The sequence below is a fragment of the Pleurodeles waltl genome, chromosome 3_2 (genome assembly GCF_031143425.1).
Source record: "Pleurodeles waltl isolate 20211129_DDA chromosome 3_2, aPleWal1.hap1.20221129, whole genome shotgun sequence".
In the NCBI taxonomy this organism is placed as follows: Eukaryota; Metazoa; Chordata; class Amphibia; order Caudata; family Salamandridae; genus Pleurodeles; species Pleurodeles waltl.
This window is the reverse complement of record NC_090441.1, coordinates 120594868-120610439: the sequence shown is the minus strand read 5'-3', so window position 1 is coordinate 120610439 and position 15572 is coordinate 120594868.

The window sequence follows — 15572 nt, the reverse complement described above, 5'->3', positions numbered from 1 at the left end:
TGTTGCTGGCAGCAGGTCAGAGCGGTTGCTGCCGCGGGAGATGACCCAAGGGAAAAAAAGCTCCATGGGCCGGCGCTCTATTTTCAATTTGCTCTCCCACAAGAGTCTTTAAAGTCTCTCGCAGATTCAACCATCCAGCTATACAAATATTTTTACCCTTAATTTCTATAAAACTACTGAACAGATTTACAATAAATCACAAAAAGCACAATATGTGGAGAGATCTAGCTTCCTGCCAAATTTGGTGTAAATCTGTTCAGCAGTTTTTGCAGTAGCCCTGCCGAAATAAGTCTATGGAAAATGCATGAAGATTTTGTATTTTTCTCCACCTTCGATGACTTATCACCTCGAAACTTTCCATGCACAAACGTTTCATAGAAATTCATCAAAAGGGGCCAAATAATAGCAACAGAATGAACGCTTTTCCGATGAAACAGCTGACCTAACTATAGCTACTCAGTGTTGACCGCCACTGGGTAAATATATGCATACACACACACACACTCTTACGTTTACTAGTGTTCCCAGGCGTGGTAAAGTTATGCGTTGCAAAAGCACCAAAAAAAGCATATGTGGCAAATGTATGTGTGGTAAAAGCTGCGTTGTAAAGGCACTGTGTGATTATAAGTGCGTTGTAAATGATGTTTCCTCTTCATGAGTGATGCAGTGTTATGGTGGATCTCCATTTGATAGAAAGCCAGTAAATGCTGGCGTGCATGAGATTTGATCTTAATTACAGGATATTGGCATCAAAGCGGGCAGTCCAAGAGATTGATGCTAAATTGTTACTTTGGTTTGGAACCGCCCTTTGACACAGATATTCTTATGATATTGTCAGACTCTGGTCATTACATTCTGAACTGATTTTCTAGTCATGATAACAAGCAACTAAATGTATGTATCAACTTAATAATCCATTATTTAAACTTCCACTAGATTATTATTTTTACTTACTAACTTCATTTTCCTACTAGCCATCGAGTCCAAGCACTGCATCTTCCTAAGTGAGCTCAGCTTCCACCTCGATGACCCCACAGGCACTAACTCTGCCAACCTCCTAGAGCACATGAGCATCATCAGCCCCATTCAGCTGATCACGACCCCACACACAGCACAGGACACATGCTTGACCCAATCTTCACGCCCAGCAACAGTAAAATACAGCCATACCACAGAACTCACCTGGACAGACCATCATCCACTTCACCATTGCATATCCACCGCACACCACCACCGGGACTACCAACTTCTCCTTCCACAGCTGGAGCAAACTGACACAGACCCAATGGATGGGCACCCTCAACGCCACAGACTGCATTGAAGCAAGTGCCTATAACACCAAGAAACTCTTCAGCATCGTCAGAGAGTTCTTCTGCCTGATGGCCACTGACACCATGATCTCTCTGTCCTAGGAACTCTGCAACTCTCTAGCCAACCATTTCCACAACAAGATATTAACTATCTGCAGGAACTTCGAACTCTAACCCACTGATCTCTGCAGCCTACTCACTTCAATGGATGCCACCCTGAAAATCCACTCAGTGCATGGGAACAGCTCACCACACACAACACCGCTGCCATCATGAACTCCATCCACTTGGGGGCACCCACGGACCCCTGTCCCCAAGCCTCTTCAACGTCGGACGCAAGGAAATCAGCTGTCAACACACCACCATCCTCTATTCATCCATCTGCACAGTCACCTTCCCCGATGCATGGAAACATGCAGAACTAAAACCTTCCTCAAGAAACCCTTGGCCGACCCCACCGAATTCCATGGCCCGTCTAATTGCTACCATTCCCCCGCAAAAGTCCTCGAGTAGGCTATCAACCGCTAGTTCACCGAACAACTGGAAAGAAACAACCTGTTTGTCGCTTCTAAATCCAACTTCAGCACCAACCACAGCACTGAAACCGCCAGGATCGCTGCTATGGACGACATCCGCACCCTCCTCAACAGGCGAAGAATCAGCGGTCCTGATCCTTCGTGACCTCTCCGCAGCATTCAACACTGTATTCCACCACAAACTCCCCAAGAGACTGCACCACATCGGGATCCAGGAAGATGCCCTCCAATGGATCGCACTATTCCCACGAGACGAACACATAGAATCTGCCTACCACCCTTCACCTGGGAACCAAAGAGCACCATCTGCGGCATCCTTCAAGCTTCATTTGTCAGCACAATACTCGCCAACACCTACATGCCATCTCTAGCCAACATTGTGAGAACCCATATTCTCAACATCATCTCCTACGTCGATGACACCCATCTCATCCTCTCACTCTCAGACTCCCTCCACCATGAAGACCAACTTCCACAACTGCATGAAGAATCGCCCTGACTTGATGAAGACTAAGGCCCTAATTACAACCTCAGCAGTCTTTTAAAAAGACCGCAGAGGCTGCAGGAGTAAAAATACTGCCAGTGCCGGCGGTATTTCTGGCTCCCTATTATGACTTTTCCACTGGGCCATCAGACGGTAACAGTATTACCATCCGCTGGCCCAGCAGAAAAGTCACATCAACATTACTGCCGGCTCGTGATAGCGCTGGCGGGAATGCTGGTGTGCAGCGGGTGCAGTAGCACCCGTTGCACATTTCACTGCCCGAAATTCGGGCACTGAAATGCGCGACTGGGCTATGCCTAGGGGCCCTTGCGCTGCCCATGCCAAGTACATAGGCAGTGCAGGGGCCCCCAGGGGCACCCCAAGTCCTCCTTACCACCAGCCTTTCCATGGCGGTGTTTACTGCCGTGGCCAGGCTGGCGGTCAGGGACTCATAATCCCCAGGGCAGCGGTGCTTGCACCGCTGCCCTGCCGGTATAGTGGAGGGGCCGGCGGTATGCCCGTGGCTATTGCATCACGGTCATAATAGCTGGCGGAACACCGCCAGCCTGTTGGAGGTGTTACCGCCAGCTTACCGCTGGCCGCTAGGGTCGTAATGAGGCCCTAACTGTCTGAAGCTCAAAACTGCCAAGACTGAAGAGCTGAACAACAACTCCCCGTGGAACGACACCTGCTGGCCCGTTGAACTCAGACCCACTTCCACACTGAAAGACCAAGTCTGTAACCTTGACATCATCCTGGACAGCAAACCCACCACGAAATGATGGATTAATGCTGTCTGCTCCACCTGCTTCCACACTGCTTCCACACTCTCCGCATGCTCCAAAGAATCTTCAAATAGCTCCCCATGGACACCAGAAAAACCGTCATTCAGTCCCTAGTCACCAGCTGGCTGGACTACTGCAACGCACAATACGCAGGAACCACCACCCAACTCATGAGGAGACTCCAGACAATGCAGACCTCAGTGGCCAGACTTATCCCCAAACGACACATCACCCTCCACCTCTGGAACCTCCACTGACTCGCTGCCCAGAAAAGATCTCAGTTCAGGATGTTGACACGTGCATACAAAAACCTCCACAACCAAGGACCAGCATACATTAACCACCGCCTGAACTTCCACCAACCCTCCAGACCACCTTTGCTCCTCCTCCCTAACCCTCGCATAGACACCACGCATCAGCCGAAGCTACAGTGGAGGCCGTTCCTTCTCCTACGTCGCTGCCAAGTCCTGGAATGGCCTTCCCCGCCACCTCGGGACATCATCCTCCCTGGGGACTACAGGAACAGAGACTCAAGACCTGACTTTTTGACTGAGCTTACAAAACTAGCACCTGGATACCCTCACGGGTGTATAGCAGAGCTCTACAAATACGCACTGATTGATTGATCGATTGACTCAGTTTTGTTGGTCCTAGGTAATAGAATCGGGTCACCTTAAATTGAAATAGAAGAGTTTTTTTTTATTCCGTTCTTTATTACAATGCAATGATGTTTCATAAACACTCCTGCTTGGATAGAACAATGCAAACGCTGGCATTTCTGCGAAGAAATATGTTTACAAGTCTCCTGTTGATGTTCTGCTTCAGGGTCGAGACCCCCTGAATACAGCGGCGGAAAGGAAAAAATAAACATAAGATAACACTTGTAGGAAAAAATGAAAAGAGACAGTGGGGTCAACACAAACTTCAACGCTTACGTCAACTGTACTCATGCATTGCATCCAATCAGGTTAAATCATCCATCGGTCCAATCGGATTCAGCCATCCGCACGCAGCCCATGCAGGCAGCACGTGCCTAAGATTGTTTGCATACTGGCATTATCCGTGCACATCTCAGGTGAAGCATGCTGTTTGCATCTACTTTCAAACATATATACACCATGAGCCATCTAATGATAGAATTCATAAACATCTAGACCGACACTTAGAATAAAAGGCAGACAACTTAAACTTCAAAGGCCTTCGTTGTAACACCTTTTTGTACCATGGGTGTTACTCATTTGCAATAACGCAAAACGCTGATGTTATCTCCAACCCTTCAATCCGCCAGGGCGTCAAAGACTAACACGTGTAGCCAGATTAGATTGGGAGGGGCAATGCAAAGAATTGAAGGAGTTCTTAAAAGTCCTTCCCTCGAAGATGCTTCCTGGCATCCACCCATTGGGAGGCCGCCACTGCCCTAGAAAGAACCCTGATCGAGAGAGCTGATAGTAGAAGGCGGTGGCCCCGTCTCCTGTCAAACTGATCACCCAGGGATCGGAGGGCGCTGCACTGAGTTAGGAATCTGTGGGGTGCACAAGTAACGCTGTTCTTCCCTTGGGAAAGGTCTTGGCTTCTGCTCAGTGGCGAGATTCTACCTAGATTGCTAGAAAGCACCTGCTATGGGGCAGGAAAGTACGCTTCCTTAGCAGGAACAGCAGGCAGGCCAGTTAAAGTTCATTTGGGGCAATGGGTGAAATATACTTGCTCCCCCCGTCGTGGCACCCACCTCCACCACGCCAGCCCTGCTTTACCCATTTCTGCAGCATGTACCCAACCTGTTGTCTGCAGGGTGGGTCAGCCCTAGTTGTTGTTTTCGGGTTGCATTCCCCGCTTCACCGCATCGCCTCTTCATTCTCACCTAAATGATGATGAAGGCCAAAGTATTTATTGCATTTATGGGAAGGTGACAGCGCGTTTGGGTGTTTTGCTTAGATCATGAAAGCAGAGGGAGTTACAGTCATTCAGAAAGGAGTGTCAGTCTGAAGTGATAGACACTTGTGCCCAGTTGGTGCTAATGCAGGAAAATTCAAAGGTACAAATGGCCCAATAAAGAACTGCAGAAGTGGAGGCACTTGGAGTGAAATCGATAAGAAAGGTGCCACTGAGAGACTGTGGCAGGTTCAGTGTTGGAAGACAAGTGGGATAGTGACAGAATCACTCACACGCCCAGCCTGTAGCGTCAAAGGGCCAGTGGCGCGTTGGTAGGGTTAGCCACAAACAGATCTGGGAGGGCTATGAAGGAGCCGGGGTGGGACATGGAGATACACAAGGGATGCAGGAAAAAAACAACAAAGGTGTTTTGGACATCTGCTGACTGCATCTATTCAAGAAGGACATGTTTAACAAGAGAAAGAAACATACCTTTATCTCTGTTGGATTATGTGGATATGACGTTTGCCCATGCCCAGAACCCATTGTCCTGTCTTTGACTTTCAGCTACCTTCTGACGGAGCCAGCATTCTCTGTCTCTAGTTCTAATTGCATGGCACGGCATATCATGTTATTCATGTGGGGATGGGTGATGTTGTGGTAACACTAGATTTCCCTCTCACTGAACTCACATCCATCCGAACAGCAGAATAACCCGCTGCATTGTGACTAGACATGTATCCCTACCCTGAATGCCCGACTGCATGGGAAACTGGTATCCTGACTTTTGTTTGGCTCTGGTGACACATTAATCTGGCATGTGCTCAGTGGTTTAGGCCTGTCCCTGCTAATGTAAAGTCCATAACCTGCTTTGTGACCTGTAAGGAGGTACAAAGCATACTACCATAGTAGACATAGACTACTGTTTACTCCCTGGTTGCGTTTATAAAGGTTAAGAAGTGTACAACGTTTTTAAGAATCAATAGAGTGCCCATACCTTTTGATCCGAGTCTAGGAGAGAGTGGCCTACTTACCCCTCTCATGTAATGTTCCATTTTTATGTGAGCCCCCCGATCTTTGTACTAACATTCCATGTGTGTGTGTGTGTGTGTATTAAGTACATGTATATCTTGTGAGTATGCAACAATGTATGGTAGTAGGACTCTGTGTGTGATGAGAGTACTGGAACCAGGGGGACCCATCATGGATGATCCCTGGTTTAACGTGGTACAAGGTGCAGAGAGGAAGCAACTTATATATACAGCAATTCTGTCAGAAAATGATATTTGAAAACCAAGTCTGAAACCTTAACCAGGGTATCAGCATCCCCTACCTGAAAATGTGTATCAACTTGGGAAACAAACTACTCCACTTTGTTACAGTTCCAAGTTCTTCATGAAGAAGGAAGGGAGTGCTTTGTCGAGTAGTCGTGCGACTGCTGTGTTACTAAGATTATGGTCTGCATGACATCCATTTGCCCAGATGTAAGGAGGAATCACCTGAAGTCTCCACGTTCTACTGGAGGAGCTGAGGCTCAGCCTAGAGGCTATGAGCATGCCCAACTGTCTGCTTAGAGAGGGATGGAGTGTGCCTAGCCCTGCAGGGAGAGCGACTGTTCCAGAGCTTTGCGGCTTGAGTTGAGAAAGCAGTACCTCCTAGGGATTTCTTACAGTGAGGTGGTATGATCATAAGTGGTGCAAGCCTGGAGTGCAGTGTTCTGTTTGGGTCATATTGCTTAAATTAAACCTGTAGGTATAGCAGTCCTTTTCCTTGGGAGGTTCTCTGGGCGTGGCAGAATGCCTTGAACATTACCCTTCTAACTGTAGGTAGCCAGTGGAGAGACTGCAGGACTGGAGTCATGTGGTTTCATGGGTGAAGGCAGAGAAGAAGCCTTGCGGTAGCATTTTGAATGAGTTGCATGATGAATGAGGGTGCGTCCAGGTACATGCTGTTGGCATAGTCAAATTTGGAGATTATGAGTTTGAGGATGGCTTGCAGTTTATGCTGGTAACCAAGGTATTTGTCACCATCAGAACACATTTATAAATCAGCTCTGCATTGATCGTCATTCCCCCTCCTTAGGGCACCGTCACCTTCCATTTCCTGTGCATAGGCCAGGTACTTGAGAGCATCAAAGGGACAGTGTAGTCCATTGAAGGTTCCCTGCAGGGGCGAAGCTCAGTCTTTTAATTTCATTAACATTTGTTGATTGGCAATTGCACTTATTATGTATTGGTTTTGGGTTAGTTTGCCCTTGCTGGCTCCTTCCAGACCTATCAGCGGTGTGGCGACACATTGGTATCATTTTATCACATATAGGGATAGCACCAGACAGCTTTCCTGTCCCAGTACATCCTACATACAATGAAAGAGCTCAGGGTCCCTCCTTGTGTAAGTCTGAACCTTGTCTGCTCTCCTGCCAGCTGCTGGCACTGCACGCGCACAAGGAAGAGGCATCTGGCAGGCGGCACAAATTATTAACCCTGCACCCCAAAATCTGGGCTACATTAATTTTCCTTGCGCTATATGTTTCCTTGTCCCAGTTTGAAACTGATTTGAATATGCACAACAATAATGTGTTACAAATTGCTTACGCCAGACATACTTCTGTGTGTTTTATTTGGAGCTGCAGGCTCATGAAAACTGTTTGAGTTTTTTGAGGGTCATGGAGAATTAAATGTTGCTGTTTAGAGGCTCAAATTCTCTGTTAACAAGACCATTTCTGGAGGCTATTTTTGCAGTTTGTTGCCTTTTGTGGCCCCTTGTAGTGGTACCTTAAACAGATGCTTGCAATGGTCAGAATGCAGCACCAGCCCTGTTCTTTGCAAGCAAAACTATTTGTAAGCTCAGGGCCGAGCTTCTCAGGGCCGAGCTTCTCAGGGATCCACCGACAGTATTTTTAACAAAACACATTTTTCTGCTTAGGAAAAACCTGCTGTTGTCTTGATTGAGTGGCGAGTAAATTTCCAAGGGTTTCAAACAAATGTAAACTGACATTTGCACAGATGACCAGTGCCAAATGGCGTTTTATACCAGGAAGACTGTGTTTTTGAAATAATATTTTTTTCCAGACCGCTGGTTTATGGCTCCCTAACATATTATAATCCGACTGTTCCTTTTGGTTCAGAGGGGCAGACACAAGCTAATGATCTGTGTTTGATGCTGATATGTTAGAGTCAGGTTGGCCCATTTGATTGGACCATTTAATTTCTGTAGAAATATGCAGAAGTCCAAGCAATCGACAGAATCAAAAATGGGGATGAACAGTAAATGAAATACTAGACCATTTTAATATTTATATTGTATCATAATAAATACAAGACCATGCAGTATTATGTTAATATGTTATTCATGTTTTTAGAAGTCTAGCGTGAGCTAACCAGTTCACAGTCCATGTCCTTACTCACTCAAGCATTTTATCACAAATAAAAAGTCATTAACCCAGGTCAGACAGGGTAAGGAGGCCAGTGCGCTACAGAGAGGGAGAGAGAGAGAGAGACAGAGAGACAGAGAAATTCATACAGCATTATTTATATGTCTGACGTCAGCAGGACACTGTTGTGCTACGAACCTGTCATTGGTCTCTTGGAAGGTCTCTTGATAGTGGAGGCCGCAGGAGGTGGTAGGGGCCATGGTCACGTTCTTTACACACTTTTATGGAAACAGGACACTCCTGTGGAGTGCTGGTCAAGCCTGGCACAAGAACTAGCCCTGTCTGAAGCCATTTGGTCTTCAAATGGGGCATTAGGACTATTGGCTTCACCAATGTTTGTTTCCTATGGTATAATGTGTTATTAGTGTATGGTTGCAAGTTGTCCAATGCACAGCCTTCAACACATTACTATCTTGGAACCGTAGAGTAATGGGAAAGAATTAGAAAAAACATTCAAAGATGAAAGCCCTTGCATATGCATGCACGATCAAACTAGTTAGAATCATTTTTTTTTTTTATTAGATCCTCGTTAATTACATTAATGACTTACATTCCTTTATCAGCCTCATATTTTAACAGGTGTGCACATATTTTAGCAAAATAAGTTGACTAATGTACTCATTGCTTAAACTTGTTGTTTAAAAAAAAGCTGAACTCAGGTCTAGCTGAAATAGAATTTCATTCTCTCACTTTTTTTTATCACAGTAGAAGGCAACTCACAGTACACTTGTTTATGTAACTTGTTTTTTGACTTGCCTATATCTTTGGCACCGTTTGACGAATCTTCACGAAATTTTGCAAAAATAAGTGGCCCCCATATTCTTGTTGCGCATGGAACGTTTACGGGTGATCTGTCAAGCAGGGTCCAAGAAAAAGGGGGCTCAAAAAATGTTGCGTTTCCCATGTTAATACCCATAGGACCTGTCAACACGTCTACAGTCTGAATCACTGGACGGAATTACACCAAGGCCCATATTTATACTTTTTGACGCAAACCTGCGTTAGCGCAGGTCTGCGTCAAAAAGTATAGCGCTGCGTAGGGGAGACGTAGGAAAAACTGAAGGCTGTGCGGGAAAGAATGGCACTAGTCAGGTTAGAGTAAAAACATTGACTCTAATGACTAGCATCATTTTTTTGATGCACAACCCCCATGGACATGACTCCTGTCAAGGCCATTGGGCACAGTGCCATGTAGGGGGGCCCAAGTTAGGCCCCTTTATGGCACTTTAGAATTTTTTTTTAAAAACTTACCTGGACTATCCTGGGATGGGTCCCCCCATCCTTAGGTGTCCTCCAGGTGTGGGTGGGGGTGGGAAGGGGTGTCTGTGGAGGCAGGGAAGGGCACCTGTGGGCTGGTTCCATGGTGTCTCTCCATGGAAATTAGCCCACAGGTCCCCTAACGCCTGCCCTGACGAAGGCGTTAAATAATGGCGCTAAGCAGGCTTAGCGCCATTATTTAAGGCCCTCCTCCTCCCGTGCATGATTTTTGCACCGGAGGATAAATAAGGCGCTAGGGCCTTTGAGTCATTTTATGCCCAGGAACGCCTACCTTGCATCTCATTGACGTAAGGTAGGTTTTCACAGTAAAAAAATTACGCTAACTCCATAACTTTGGCACTAGATGGGTCTAGCAACAAAGTATAAATATGGAGTTAGGTTTGCGTCGAATTAGTGTAAAAAAAATGATGTTAATTCGACGCAGACATAGTATAAATATGGGTCCAAATTTGGCAGAAAGCTAGCTGCCAGTCCGCAGATTGTGCTTTTTGTTACGTGGTGTAAATCTGTTCATTAGTTTAGTTGATATTTAAAGGCAAATACATTTGTATATCTCTGGCCGCAATTAATCCCTCCGTCATGCGTGTGTTTTTTGGTCAAAAATGTTACTACAAATGGCAGATTGGTATTACCAGTGATGTAATCAAAGGTGTCGTAAGTGCCATCGTTTGTGGGTAATTACCAGTGCACGGCAAGGGCGTGAATTATAGTTACCTTAGAGCACGAGTTATAGTTAGTTGAGATGACTCTAACTATACCTTATGAATTTCTAAGGTTTGTACATTTAAAATGTGAGCCTAACTATAACGTCCCTGTAACCTTTGTTTTTGTCAGTGAATTGCTATGTATTTTTTTTACATTCTGTTTCCTAATATGTATAGATATATAAAAACAAGACCCTTTCTCGGGGTGCCACTGACGCATAAATTATGCAAACCACAAGAGAGAACTCTGGGTAGTTCCCAAATTTAGGTGGAGAGCAGCTCCAGTAAAGAATACTCTACAGCACCAGCGACACTCTAGATTTGCTCACCTCAAATGTCTGTTTATCTAGCAAAGTTTTTAAGCATAAGATCAGCACAGTGCCATCCATGCGGAGCTAGATAGGGACAAAGTCTTTTGCCATTTGTACAGCAAAATCTTTAAGAATAGGATTGACACAGTGTCATCCTCGCTGAGCTGTTAAATGACAAAAGCCATTTACCACTCCAGGCACAGTATTACAGTTTTGGACTGGTCAAATACCACCCAAGCCAACCTGGAATGAGTAAAGCAACCCCTGACACGTGTTTCGCTCTCATTAGAGCTCTTCAGAGGGGTTTAGCTTTGTCCAGACACAAGGGAGCACAATCAAATAGCTGCTCTCCACCTGAATTTGGGAACTACCCAGAGTTCATATATATTTATATATACATATATATATATACCTCCTTCCTCCTGCCAGCTAGCCTGGCTGATGGAGGATGATACCCTCAAACTAGTCCCAGGAGGATGCTTGTTTCCAGTCCAGGGAGGACCTGGTCTGGCAGTTCAAGCTGGACTGTTCCCATGGGGAACAGGGTCAAGGCTTATTTGAATATGGCTGGGTCCAAACTGGGGTGGCATGGTTAGCAAACAAATGATATATTAAACCCAGAACTGTGATTGGGGGTGAGCGTTTGAAAAGTTTCAGCACTCCATCCATCATCCTTTTGTGTTGCTAAAGTTGCCCTAAATGGCAAAGGTATGCCCATACGTGGGTCCGTGCTCACTGTGCCACTGGATTCAAGCTAGCCTGGCTGTTATAGGGTGATACTCTGAAACCAGTCCTAGGATGCTTGTTTCCAGTCCAGGGAGGACCTGGTCAGGCAGTTCGGCAGACTGTTCCGATGGGGAATAGTGTCAAGACTGATTTGCATATGGCTGGGTCCAATCTGGGGTGACGGGGTTAAACCCAGATCTATGACTGGGGGTGTGTTTGAAATGTTTTAGCACTCCATTCATCGTCCTTTTGTGTTGCTTCTCCACAAAAGGCCCCGAACCATGAGTTGTGTAAGACTCCTTTTTTCTCTATGAACCAGAGTCTGCCACAACGCATTTCGGGTGTATCCGCAACCTTGTTCACACAATGGAGCGCCATTTTGAAATCGTGTTGTAAAGTGTGCATGTGCAAAACCATTCATAGGGATAGACAGTGTACTAATCACAGTATATATTTTAAGGTGTCCAACACTTTAAAAAAATGTCATTGTTAAAATTAATAATGATTACTAATCCAGTTACTGAATATCATACGGTATTTGTTATTATGATTGCTCTGAATCAATTTTAGATTTGCAAAACATTTCGCCCACTTTCCTACCATACTTTCATATCCATGCAAAATGTGTCTTTAGTATACATTATTTGCATGTTATTGTAAATTCACGAACCATCAATATGTATAGGGCTCATTGTCAATTCCTTCATTTTGAAAAAAATACTTTTCAACAGTCTTTCTTCAGATATCTTCAAGTTCATGGACATAGAGGACATGCTTAGTTTAAAAGACATTACGTTTCTAGAATATCATAAATCTTATACTAGTGTCTCTAATGCCACATATTGTACATTTCCATTGCCCCACAGATGATACTATAATATTCATTGAGTAACTTCCCACAGTGTCACCTATTCCTGTGTCAGAACCGCTATAGAGGGACAATATTTGATAGAATGTCATCAGCTGTGATCCTTAGCTACAAAAAGAGAAGGGATTTTATTGCTATCAACTAATCTATTTAAAACTGTGCCCTTCTTCCATATGGCTTTCTGCTCACACATGTTTTACAACTCCTCATGCCATGGGAAGGCTGCTCGACTCTATATTTCTTCTTTTTCATCAGAAGTGTGTATGTAATTCTTCTGATTTGAGGCCAAATGGTATCTTGGTGTTGAATTCTAATATGTACCAAGATTTGTCTCTTTCGTTGCTGTTCCCTGTCACCTCCCCTCATGTTTCTGGGTACAAAATCTTTCACACAATAGTTCAACAGCTTGTTGTTACTACTATGCACTTCTTGGAAGTGTGTGTCGGCAGGGTATGTTTTATCTTTGTTCTTTATGGCTCTCACATGCTGTGACAGTCGTTGGTGGACTTGCAGGGTGGTGAAAATCTGAAACGAGAAGGAGATGCCATATTTATTTATGTATTTATATATATATATCACGTGACCAAGACTGCTGTGTCAGCCGAAACGCGTTGTGGTGTATTAAACTTTCTTTTGCTTTTCCTGGAGTACTGAGTGTGCAAGTGCTACTTTTTCATAATTTTTTGACTGATGAATTACCGGCTTTCTCTTGCCGGTTCTTGCACCACCCCTCTTGGGCCGATTTAGTTTTTGTTCGAGCATTTGCTGTAATTTTATTTATATATATATATAAAACCAAAATTCCAACAGGGAACCGGAGCGCTCTGCGGATAACATAACTTCCATTTCATTCATAGCACAGCAACAAGCAGACGCGTTTCAGCAGCAATTTGCCTTTCTCAGTGCTGGAATTGCACAGTGCATCACGTAGTGAATTTAAATACATTTTAAAGCACTCCCATTGGGTAATAAAGCATGAATAACAAAGATGGACTGTTATTCCTCTGTTCTTTCTTTGCGCCAACATACCACCATCTCAGCGTGTGTCTTTACAGTTACTCTCCAATGCAGTGTCAATACCCTAATTAGTACTCCAATACTTTTTCTTTCTCTGAACATACACTGCATAGTGTGTTCATTTTAAAATCTGTTGGCTGCAATCTGTCCCAAGGTCATGCTTTGACTTAAATTAATGCTCCTCTCCTCGCTACCGCCATGCACCATTTCAAATATACGGGCCCGAAAGCGAGGACTTCGTAGCACTCACTTTTCCATATAGTAATGTCCCTTGTTGGCAGGCATGTTATTTTTCTGGGTAGCGGCGGTTCTGGCATATATATACATTCACTTAAAAAAACAAAGTTACAGGTTAAGGTAACAATAACTTGCAACACCGCCATGTACATTTTTTTCTTCAATAATTTGACTTCTAATGTTTCATTGATATTTTTATTGACTTTATAAAAGTTGTCATGAGTACTGTAATATCTAGGGCAATTAGCAGTGCAAGGCGAGGGTGCGAGTTATAGTTACCTAACACTGCAAGTTATAGTTACTTGAAATAACCCTAACTATAACTGCTGGGGGAGGTGTGGCCAACAAAATGGCCGACTGGACCCACTAGGCGAGTGCACCCGGCCCAGGCTTAAAAATTCTCCACCATCCTGCAGTTCCGAGGCCCTGCAGACCCAGCAGACCTGTTGATGGGGAGCGGGGGACCGAGGTGGAGTGCAGGGCAAAGGACGAACATGCGGAAAACAAGCGGTGGAGCCGCTCTCGTGGTAAGTGCCCGACACCAACATGGTGGCTGCGATCATGGCTGTGAGCTGGGCCGGTGTCATATAGCGCGCCGGACCCGACCTGTGAGCCCTGGGTCAGAGGAGCCCTGGCTGGGGTTGCCTGCTGTGAGAGGGGTGACCCATTTTGGTCCTCGCTTCCTCCCCCTCCTTCCCCCACGCGGTAAGGGCTTTGCCGGCGGTGAGCGCCTGGACCGGGGTGACCCGCTGGAGAGGCCTAGTGGAAGATGGCGAACAGTGCGAAGAAGACAGGGGAACCCCGGCGGAGAGACAGAGACATGGAGAATGGCGCGGATGAGGAAGCAACGTCCACCTGCTCTGATGCTTGACCCCGGGGAGCATACTTGGCCTGGATGTTGCCTGCTGGTGAGGTTTGACGCTGAGCTGGGAGAGGGGACCGGTGGCACCTGGGAGGCGACTGGGGCCTGTCAGTGGGCTGGTTGCATGGATGCTGTCTCCACCCCCCCTCCTGGTTACCCTTTGGGGGCCCTTTGAACACGGAGCTGGTCGTTTGAATGGGACAGCACTCTGGAATGCGAAGGATGTCGGAACCCTAGCACTGCCTGCACTGGGCGCCCTGCCTGACGCTGCTACAATGGAAACTCACCCCTCGGTGGCGGAGACACAGTGAGTCATGAGAGTATGAGGATCGTTGCCCGCAACAAGACCACCAGTACCTTGTGAGATCTCTGGATCGGTGCTGCGGGCCGTGTGCAACATGGGCAAAGACAGATCAAACAAAGGTGCACAGCAAACCCAGATGGACCAATCCACAGCCCAGAATACAGGAGGGAGTTTGCTGAAAGACCCCTCTGGACCCATGGAAAAGGGGGGGTGAACCCCTCCCCCCCATGCAGCACAAATCCTGGCTGCCATTGAGGCATCCAGAAAGGCGGTACAAATACAAATTGCAGCTGTGGCGGTAGACGTTAACTTAGTGGCAGTAGACGTTAACTTATTGAGAGCTGATTTGAGGGTGGTGGCAGAATGTTCGGTGGCCACTGAGCAACAAGTGACTTGCATGCAGATGGACATAGATACGCTGAAGGCCACAGTGGCCACCCTTGAAGTTAAAACATGCAAACTGGAGGCGAGGGCTGAAGATGCAGAGGAAGGGCGAGGAGGTGTAATCTATGTGTAGTGGGCTTCCTGGAGGAGGACTGGAGACTGGATCAAAAAGACGTTGCCCACAGCCCACCTATCATCGGTGTTTGTGGTTGAGCGAGCAAACAGAGCCTTAGCCCCCCCTCCACCACCGTGAGCTCCCCCTGGAACGATTATTGCCAAGATCCTCAATTATAGGGAACAAGACATTATTTACATGAAGTGCGCAAACATGGTGACCCAACCTACGAGAATCACACTATACGGTTCTTTCCTGACTACAATAGGACGGTACAGCTCCGAAGACAATCGTATGTAGGTGTTAAACAAAAGTCAAAAGAATTGGGTTACACCTATATACTGCTATA